Raw genomic sequence first — 11217 nt, forward strand, 5'->3', positions numbered from 1 at the left:
GCTTTGGCCTTGAATTCATTTCTTTCATTAAATTGCTATATTCTAACTCGTGTGCTAGTATTTTTCTGAATGTTTGCTTTACTCCTTACATTGACTTACTTAGAGGCACAATGGAATGATTCCCTCTCTCCTTTGTTATTTGTTCCATGTTGGAGCCTTTCTTGGAGTGAACTCGTGTAAAACAAACATATCATGTTTTAAACATTGTGCTCTAGTAGTTAAATTATCTGAGTATTCGATGATACCCTAATATATGTCCAATCTGCTTACCTCTCTGAGTCCATTTTAAGAAGCGGTTTCTCTATATTGCCATATCTCAGGTTATACACTTTAATTTTAAAAAACATACATTTTTATCTTTGAACTCTATTCAATATAAAGACGTTTTTGCTTATACAAACTTTACATGATGTCCCTCAAACATTAAATATCTTGGTATCTGATTTTCTCCTACTATTTATGACAAACGTAGGGTCTGATTACAACCTTTGTGGTCCTGGAGTAGGCTGCCACACTGTCCCTCCTTTCCAGGACCACCAAAGCTGTCCGCGCAATGCCCCCTCATTTTGACTTGTAAAGGCAGTACGGTGGGACAGACACAGCTTGTTCCAGTATAGCATGGACTATAAAGCCCATGCTGTCCTGGAACTGGGGATGAGTACAGAGAGGGTTACTCACCATGTGCCCCCCTGCATACACCCTAATGCACAGGGGCAAGAGGGGCCCCTGTATGGTCCCCTTTCTTTTTTTCTGACTGCCAGCAGTAATATGGAGGATATCTCCTGGACACCGCTGGCAGTGAGGAAAGTCGTGATATGATTGGCAGTGCCTCAGGGCAACACTAAGCATATTACGCCTCTCGGGCCGCTGCAGGACCGCGGTTCCCCAGCAGATGCAGTGGTGCAATGGCTGTCATACTGCCGAAGTCATAATTGGGCGTCGGACCGCCGGTGTGGCGGTGGCTGGACTACTACCATCATGCCCTGGTGAGTCTGGGGGCCTTCCCACTGGCAGACTAGTGAGTAGCCCCTAAGTCACCATTTTATTATGTTAAAATATAAAATACAAAGCTTACTCCACACATCCTCTACACTATTTCCATGTTAACGTTTAAAATCCCTGAATACTATTTTAAACAACTTGACAGAATTTTTATGGAATAATAATAAAACACGTATTTCTACAACCAAAACTTGAAGGTGGTATTGGATTTCCATATTTTCAACTGTATCATTCCTCCTTTTTAATTAGACAGTGTTGTGCTATGGCTTATGGCTTCTAAGATCAACCTTTACAAATTTGAATTACTTTTGAAGATTCTCTATTTAATTACTTTTCTTTTAACAACACTGTGCACATGTCCAACTTTAATTTTCCACACTTTTTATTAAATAGAATACACTTTGACAAATTTACATTCCAACACTGTTTCTTGTGTTCCTCCATTTGGTATAATAAGTATCTTAATATACTCAAACATCATTCATTGGAAATATTTTAGACATTGGAACACCATTTTTCTTTTCTCCAAGTACCACATGACTCCTGCCATTACCACCTGTCTCAAAAGTATCTTGTTGGAGATGGCCCTTTTTACAGGGTTATCCCCAAACTTTTTGCTTCTTCCTCCCTTGTCTTTCCTGACATGTGGTTGTTGGCTATAGAACTCTGGGAACTTTACCACTGCTGATCAGTGCTAAAGTGCGTATGCTCTCCCTGTAAATTGTAATTGTGATTGGTTGTCCATGATTGGCATATTTGTTTTACCAGTAGGTCCCACTGAGTGTGCCAGGGCTGGTGATTCAAATGCTACTAGTGGGCCTGCAGCACTGATTGTGCCACCCACAAGAGTAGCCCTAAAACGGTGTCTCAGGCCTACCATCGCAGTGCCTGTGGGCAGTTGCTAACTGCCATGTTGTCCTGGCCAGTGTACACACTTGCCAGGTCTGACCCTTCTCTTTTCTTACACATTGGACACCCCTATGGTAGGCCCAAGGTACCCCATGGGCAGGGTACAGTGTATGTGAAAGGTAGGACATGTACTAGTGTAGGTGACATGTCCTGATAGTGAAATACTGCCAATTTAGTTTTTCACTATTGAGAGGCTATCTTGCCCATAGGTTAGAATGGGGAATGTTGTGTATCATATTTACCTGCATATCTTCCCATAGCGTCAAGATAGACATATGGAGTCTGGTATCCCTGAGCTCAGATTTTGCTAACCCATCTTTTAGCAAAGATGGTTTTTAAATTCCGTGTTTGAAAATTGCACTTTTAGAAAGTGGCTATTTTCCTGTTCAACCTTTCTGTGTGCCTCTGCCTGTTTGTGTATTGACTGTCTGGTTTGTGAGTGGCAGGGGCTAGGGGTGGCTCCAGGAGGGAGGGTGAGTCAGCATTAGGCTGAATAGTCCTATCTGCACCTAGAGTGGTGGAAGGAGTTGCACCTGGGCCTGAATAGTGCTGAGCCTGCCTTCCACAATGCTGGCTCCACCTCCTGTGGTGTTTCTGATGGCCCTGGCCTCCACTCACAAAGAATGAATACATGCCATGGCAGAGGGCACCTAGAACTGGTTTGGACAGGGTCCTGGCCCCCTCACACATGTAAGAACAAAGACTTTTGGGGTATAAATATAAGACCTGAAACCCCAGTAAAATTAGACTACTGCTGCAATCAAGAGGACTCTCTGCCAAAGAAGATCAGCCGAAGAGACTGAGGAAAAGGACTGCCCTTCCTTTGTGAGGGCTTTGTTCACCGCCACCGCCCGGGAGGCATGAGATCCCTGTTTTGGGATTCACCACCGCAGACACCATCATCCTGCTGCACTGGGATTGGTCCCAGCCGGAACGGGTTGCCCAGCAACGTGAAGACGCTCTTGCAGGATACACCGCCGCAGGCCCGGGAAGCCCACGACATCATCCTCCTGCCGCGCTGGGTTTGGCCCAGCGGGAGAGAGAACTGCCTGGCAAGCGGAGACACAGCTACACTGGTGACCAGAAAGCGGCAACAGGAGGAAGCTGCCCCGCTGGCACCCAGACCACAGAGGACTGAATCCAGGTAAAGGAACCCTGATTCTCGACCAGTGTTGAAGCACGCGGCCGGCCATAGTTACTCGCGCAGTGATGAGGGGAATATTGAGCTGGCAGCATCAACACACACTCACGTAGCGCCAAGGGGAGTAGTGAGATAAGCAGCAGCGATGAGCACTCGTGCCAGTGACACGGGGTGGATTGGTGGCATTTGAACTAGAGTTTGTAACAGAAGAGCATTACAAGAGTAAACTAGGTGGATAACAAGGAACATTACAAGAGTGAAGTGTGCTATTAACCAGGATCATTTCTACAGTGAACTTTGAACCCTACCAGTTTATTTTGGCTAAAGAAACCTATCAAGAGACATTTCTAAAGAAGGAGTCATTTACGTATGTGCATTTTTGGACGTTTTGATCTGACCTAAGCTATATAAAGATAATATATTTGTATAATAACTGGTGTAGTGTCCATTTGGGGATAAGCCTGTCTGCTCGTGCCAAGCTACCAAGGGGGTGAGCAGGGGTAATCAACAGTGTGTACCCCCTTACCCTGTTTAAAAGCAAGGGTCCCTATTTGGACAAAGGTGCTTACCTCTGCCAACTAGAGACTACCAGTTCTAACATATCTCTAGATAAACTTTTACATGGCTCTATTCCCAAGGCTGCTCTCATTTATAAACTTTATTGTATCCAAGTTCCACTAGATCTAAAAGTACTTTGTAACTGTTATGGAAAGACAACTTAGCTGTATTGTTCCCTCTATTATTTTAAGGTAAAACATGGAATAAACCATTAAAACCTCTAGTGCTGCTAACATTGTGTAGTTATTCTATTTTATACACATAAAAACTACTATTACCCCAGAACATATTGCAAAGTTTGACACATTCTCTTCTATGTTGGCCCTGTTCTAATTATAATGTCTATTAGGTGCATATGTTATGTAATTGTTGCCATGTTAAAGCTTTCTGTATATTAGTTTGGTCTAAGTGCTTAAATACTTTTCAATGTACTATTCTGTTTGCATTGCAGAAAGTTTTCTTAGGTTCTCCTATTGATAATTTACCTTGCATACCTCTATTGTTAGATCTTTTTCTTGCACCTACTTTTAAAGTAATACTCTCTTGTTGGAAATATTTCTGTAAGTTATCTATATTTACTTGGTGGAATGTTATATTTGGTGAACATATAATACGTATTGTATCATCTCCTGCTTTACTCCAAATGGTTTAATCTGTTCTATGCTGGTTACCTTTAACTCATTTTCTCTCTTTGCACTCATCACGATCTTAATTTGTCTTCCTCCTGCTTTTTCCCTCTACCTCCACTTCCTTCTTCTCTCTACAATTTTCCTATTCTCTTCCTCTTTTTATACATAGACAAATCTTTTTCTCTACTACCAAAATGATTGCTTAATGAACTTGCAATAAAAATCACTTACAAAATAGATATACACCAGAAATAGTGTTACCTAAGATAAGTAATTTCTTCTTTATTACTGGACAGTAGGGGTTTTCTGTGCTCTGTATAATAGCAAGCAATGTGTGTCTTTCTTTTCATATTGATACATATGATGATGGAGAGTACAAAGGGGGAATAAAATGTCAAATTGGTTATGGCAACCTGCATAAAATAAATTTTGTTTTGCCAGTTGTCATGAACTGGCTTATTTTCCATTGTTGTATGATTTTAAGTTTTTGTGAGTTGCTGTAATACTGAATAATGTAATATTGGTTGATAAGATGACCTAGTAATCTAAAATCTAGAGTTGAATCTGTCAAGACACATTGGTATTGCTGTCATTGAACATTATGAAACTGACCCACTATACACTCTATTACCATATGTGCAAATAAATGTACCTTTTCTGGTATCCAAATGTAATTTTTTGGATCACCAAAAATAAATATGAGTTAATGTTTTGCAAGCATGAGGTCTACATGACATTGACATTTGTCTGCTTTTGTCAGTGCTTTGGCTATTTCGGACAAGCTTTTGTGAAAACAAGCCATACACATGTAGACTATCATTTACTAGGCATTGGAATTTTTTTGCTCACTGGATGCTTCATAGTGCACACCTAGAAGATTAACTCTGAAGTATTTCCTTGTATATCTGATCTTGGGTCAACGTGATGCTTTGCATAGCGTACAGAGTACACTGCATATTGGTCTCATGTTGATGCATGCATGATGGCACCAACCTAAAAGAAAAGAATGTGATTGAAACACAAAAGCATCAAAGATGATTAAATAATTAGATACAAGGTAATAAACAAGGTGTATTTTGATGCGTCTTCGGAAACTTTGAGGTGACAACATGGATAAATCTTGTGATTCCAACTATCTAACACAAAAGAACACAAAACACATTCAGGATAGAGCTCAACATGATTTATTATTTAATTCGCCAGCCAATTAATTCAATAAAAGCTGTTAGAGACTGACAGCCTCATTGAGTTTCCATTTCAAATCTGTGGATAAAAAAAACAACAATAATAATTAGCCGGTAATAACAGGCCATCATGTTCCTGAAACAAAACATATTAGGGATAGCAGGAAAAGGTGTTTTGTTATTTTCAAATCTTGTGTTGGGCACTATTTGAGGTGAGGGTGCAGTTTAACTGTTGTATTATGTAATTTTGGGTCAAATCTTTTAATTTTCATTTTCAGAAAATACAAACAGCCTGCACCGACCATCAGGAGCCACAAAATGTCCAGTATATAGCTTCAGTACTTAAGGTTTGATGGAACTCGTGGATTTTCACTTAGTGTAATTCCACAGAGTTACACAAAAACTTTGCAAATGCGATTTAACACCAGTACCGCGTTCAATGCTGAAATAGCTGTGACAATGCTAATGTGTGCTGTGCAAGAGCAAGTGGCCAGTCTAGTTGAGTTTTCTGCCTCTTGATTTGCAAATCTACCTGAGAAGCAGGCCTCTGACCCCTGCCACTCCCATGACCGCTCGTATGAGAAATCACACTGGAAAGCTTGCAAGCGACAGGTAATCATGCTTGGGAATTCCAAATGTCGTTCATGCTTGCCACCACACTTGCTTTAGCCTCACATTGTTCCTGTTGTTATCCCATTGCTCGGACTAGAAAAAAATTATGCCATGTGGCGATTGGCAGAATTTGTCCAGAATTCTGTGGAGATGGCAAATATCTCTAATTCTGCAAGTGTAAATACAAATTCTGGACTTCCCTTGTATGTATCTGGTTAACATCAACATATTCTGCATAACAATAATATCCACCCTTAAGTCATCCCCAAAGATGTCCCCATTCTATCGCCATACCATTAAATGTCCTTGACTGCACTTATCCCATTTAGATCAAAACTTGTCCACCCACTCTTCTTTCATGCATCTCTACTAACTTCCCAAATATGGGCTTCACTCATCAATTCCATTATTCTGATCCAGTGATTCTAAGCACCCTCAAGTACCTTTGACAAGTGATCTCCTTCAGTTTGGTTGCCAAAATACTCAGACATATTCACCTCATTTTTGCCTAGAATGGCTTGTGCGGCAGTAACAGTCATTTTTTATGTATATTGAATTATAACTAACTGCTGTTATGGTCATCTCTAAATTAGCCAGACAGCCCCTCCATTTGCCAGATTGTCACAAGGGCCAGTGTTGGTAACTAAGTGCTGGTTCTGAGCAGCAGAAACCACAGGCTCAAATTAGGCACTGGATATATTCGGACTGGAATGTAGTTCCAATTTACTGCTATCTTTATAAGGGTTTCCTTCATTGCTTCTCTGGGTGCACTAGCTGCTAACCTAGTGAAAATGTCTTTCCATCTTCTGCCAGTCAGTTATTACCCCAATTCCTGTTCTCAGCACTTCTATCCTGCATTTCATGAAGTGACTGAATCGTATTTATACATCTTGTACAAAACTTGTTTTGCATCATCCTTAGCAAGTATCCATCTCTTAAATTGAGTCAACCATTGTATTATAAATTTAGTTGTAAATTGCACTTGTAGGTATAGTGACTGATGTCTGGATTTATTTATGTACATTACTTAAGCAGTGAATTGCAGGGTTGATGTTCTGTAGGGTGTCTGGATCATATGAGTTATACCAGGTAAAGTTAAGGCAAGTTACAAGGCAGAGTTCTGCCACTTCTGGATTCTATTCATGAACAGTCTTGGTGGAGCATTTGTGGAATGAGTTGGGCTCAATCTCTCCTGGTGCTGTCTGAACAAATGTCAAAGGCTTCCTTGCAAAGAACAGTTTTCAGGGGATTCTTGAATGCATGTATGTGAATTTACATAACACAAAACTAGCAACAAACCAATAGAGAGAATTATGAAGAACGGGGATCAGTAGATCAATTAGAGAGTGGGTTCATTGGATAGAGGCAGGCTAACAGGTGATCTCTGCGGGTAGGTGTCTAAGTGTTGGTGATAGGAAAAATAGAGGATGTGCAGGCGAAGCTACTTCGGCTACGGTTTAAAGAAAGAGTTGTCAATAATATGGTAGGCAGTGTAGTAGATTCAGTTGGGTGCACATTGTAATTGAGAATAGTAGGTCCCTTAACATTACAGTTTTTCCTCTACATGTTTTGTTCTTGAATCTGAAATGAATGGTTAATTTAGAATTCCCAAACCATGGTCGTGGCTGCAAACAGCCTGTCATCCTTTACAAGAGTCATGACATCTAATATGGATTTGACCATTTAGAGTTTACTGGCTAGGGTACCCTGCCACAAAGGTGGTGGTGTACCCTGTCCATCAAACAGATTGTCCGTACTCTCTAGTTAGAGTTGGATCAACAGCCAAGATAATGCCAATGAAGGCCTCCCTGGTGAAAAATCTTAGACCAATAATCCAACGGATATCCGGCCATTGTTCTAAATATCTCAGACTATTCGTGCTATTGAAAGCAAGCAATCTTGCACATTAATTTCCGTGTTTGGGATCACCCGGAATTGCCTTGTGGCCGCAACAGAATTTTTAATTAACCCCATACCCTGGGAGAAAATTCCCAGACTGTTTGGGCTATTAGTCTTTTGTTTTTCAAATACAAACTCCCTCTTTGGGAGTTAGTTTTAGAAAAAAGGGTAGCTGAGTGGCCAGCTAAAATATGGTGGCTGCTCAGGAGATTTACAATGTCTTCAAAGTAGCCATCATAGTGGCAGTGGCACCTCTGAATGCACTGATGCCTGCACCAGGCAAGGAGAGATCTCTAAATATGGCTGGCGGTATTCTGCTAGATTGGATCAATGTATGACCTCCACCCTGCTGGTAGATGGCAGGCAACCTACCATAACTCCTAATAACCCCCAAAGAATGGGCCACTTAAAAAACAATATGAACCTCTAGAGGTTCCTGAACCAAGTAGCCAGACTCTACTTGAACTAGAAGTTAGATAATAACACTCTGCTTTAAATACTCCCCAAATTTGCTGATATTTATTTCACTTTTTCATTGCCCCCCCCAAACACTATATTTTATCTTTTCCATAAAGGCAATACCAGAGACTTAATCAATTTAACGTTGTTGTTTATTTGTATGCTAAGGAGCACCAATCTTGAAATATGATTTGAAAGTTGAAACTAACCAAGGCAACTACCATTTATTTTTGAAAAGCAAAGGTGCAGATCATGTTAGACACTAATTTTTCCTTGTTTTTTGGGTGGCGGTGTATCTTCCAGCTCTTGTGTTCCCAGGAAACAGAACATGTTGCCAGTGTAACAGTTTGAACTATCAAGACCATATTTGATCAGGGAGGTGGCTATGGTACTGGTGAATTGTTAACATGCTTCTGATAGTAAGAATTAAATCCATTTAAGGAGAATGTCTGACATGTATGAGTATTTCTTTTACCACTTCAGAAGTAGCTCATTGCCCACTGTGTCATGGGCGGCCGAAAGGTCATGAAAGATTAAAAGGTCAGGTTGTCATGTAATAAGAGACACCAAGAGATCACCTCTGATGTCAGTTAAAGCAGAGTCTGTTCTTGTAAAAGGTCACAATTTTGACTGACAATCTTGGAGAAAACTCTTAATTTCATTAAATTAAAGTTTTTATTTTCCACTTAGTCCCAGAACTGGTGGATGCCCTTGCCTTATAAGACTGCACTCAGGAATAGGATTTGGTATCTAAGATAATTTTCTAATCAACTGTTGGTTTCTTCAGCAACAGATGTGTTTGTTAGTGGTGCACTATGTCCTGCTAGAGAGATGGAGTCATTGATCCCAATGTAGCTAAATTGTTGTTGTGTTCTTTAATGAACCTGCTATGTACTATGCGACGAGGGAGTAGAGGTTGTTATTTTTACAAAGTCTCAGTGGAACAAACTATTGGCTGTCTTATCAAGAACTATTACTTTCTTCTGATGGACTACTGTTTCAACTGTTCTAGTAATGTTGGTGTACAAAGTGTATAACAGCTGATTCACAGCTTATCCACACTTCTTTCTGGTGAAATCATGGATCAGAATTGTTTGAAGAACTTCCAGAGTTAAAGCTGTGATAGCTTCTTCAGCTTCTTTCATGGCATTGGGTCTAAGGGCTTCAGGGCTGAGGTGTTTGAGTGTTGAGTGGAGAGACTGATTGATTGTGTTTTATTTTATCAATACATTCTCTCACCAAGAGGTGTTTGTTTGAGTGGAAACCAGATGGTTGAGTCCTATATTTGCCCAATATCACTTGCCTGCAGTGAGGAAAATCCATAAAGAAGATTGCGTTGCTGCTCATTAGATCAGAGAATGGTTGATCAAACCTCAGCTAGTGATGCTGTTAGGGAAGGTTGTTGTATGTGAGGAAATTCATCTCATATTGTTAAGTTATCCAACATTTTGCCCTTTATGTACCTTGTGTTTGGAAGTCCTTGGAGAACTTAAACTTGCACAGTTGACACTGTTCCCATTCTCTGTGCCTAAAGGTGTACCATTTAATTATGGTTTTACAGGTTTCTACACAGCCTATGATATCCTTGTGCTATTTTAAAGGAGCAGAGTTGGAAATTGATTTTTCCTCCTGCACTTTTAATATTTGCTGCATATAGCAGCATGAGTTACCACAGCAACATCTACGGGTTCTTAGTTAATACATTTCTGATTCACTTCATAGAAGTATTCATTCTGGTCTTCATGGTGGTGGCAGCTCTCTCCCTAACAATTTAAAGAGTAGTTTTGGAAAAAAAGCTTAATGTAGTTTTGTGGGGTTTAACTGCTCAATCATAATGTTCACTAATGGATAATATATTGCTGTAATTCAATCAACGACACCATCCAAAACTATGTCCTGTTTCGAACAGCAGTAGCCAAATGTGAATGGAACTTTTGGCCGTTCACAGGATGGTCTGCATATTTACCCCAGGTAGTGACCCCCTTGTAGTTAGTGAGATCAAAGTGATCCTGCTGCGCCAACCTCAAAATGAGGGGATCCCATTGCTCTGACCACAAAATGGGTTCATTTAGAAGGGAAAGTGGCTTCATTAAGCATCTATTATATGATTACTTTTACCTACTTCGGCTCTATTGTGCTATCCCTTGCTTACCATGCTGGAATGAGTGATCCAATAATCGTCCCTTTTAGAGTTGCAGAGAACGAAGGAGTCCAAGCTCCGGTGTCTCTTGCTGTACACAAAAAAAGGAGATTTGAAGATGTTAGCTCATGTTTTGCAGCAGTTGTACAAGGCTTATAAAGTGCAACTAAGTCATAAAACTATCAAGTAGAGCTACCTACACAGACAAACTCTCTAAAAACAGCACCTGGCAAAGTAATGTTATCAAAAAAGAGACAAACACACAGTAATAGAAATGCATTTAAATTTTCCATGAAATGACAAATTAAAATTCAGCAATCTAAAATCATTGTAAATTATATTGAATATATGCTCCAAGTGTACCTTATGCAAGAGCAAACAACTCAGTGTGAAACATCTAAACACACACAATAATTCAGAGCAAGATACACACTAATGTAAATAAAAAACAACAGGTGCAAATATTGTTTGACTCTGAGTACATAAAAGCAGATTTGAGATGAGTACAAATTGCACTCACCCCTGTATTTGAGCACCCTGTTACCATCAGTTTTTACCCAGGCCCTCATTATGAGTGGTCAACGAATGCTCCTTTGTTAGGATTTGGATGAGTGTCTGCTCCATATGAGATGGAGGGCCCATGAGACCAAGACAATTTTATGCCAATACTAAAGATGAATTTTA

At 40.2% G+C, this 11217-nt stretch overlaps 1 long non-coding RNA gene across 1 annotated transcript; it reads right to left on the reverse strand.

Moving 5' to 3' along the window:
* Positions 1-5407: 5407 nt before the first annotated feature.
* Positions 5408-10587, reverse strand: LOC146801680 (uncharacterized). The gene is made up of 2 exons (XR_014967642.1): positions 10546-10587; positions 5408-5502 (listed from the first exon to the last, which is right to left on the reverse strand). It is a non-coding gene; the product is annotated as an uncharacterized LOC146801680 (long non-coding RNA).
* Positions 10588-11217: the final 630 nt, after the last annotated feature.

The sequence above is a fragment of the Triturus cristatus genome, chromosome 8 (genome assembly GCF_964204655.1).
Source record: "Triturus cristatus chromosome 8, aTriCri1.1, whole genome shotgun sequence".
Taxonomy (NCBI): Eukaryota; Metazoa; Chordata; class Amphibia; order Caudata; family Salamandridae; genus Triturus; species Triturus cristatus.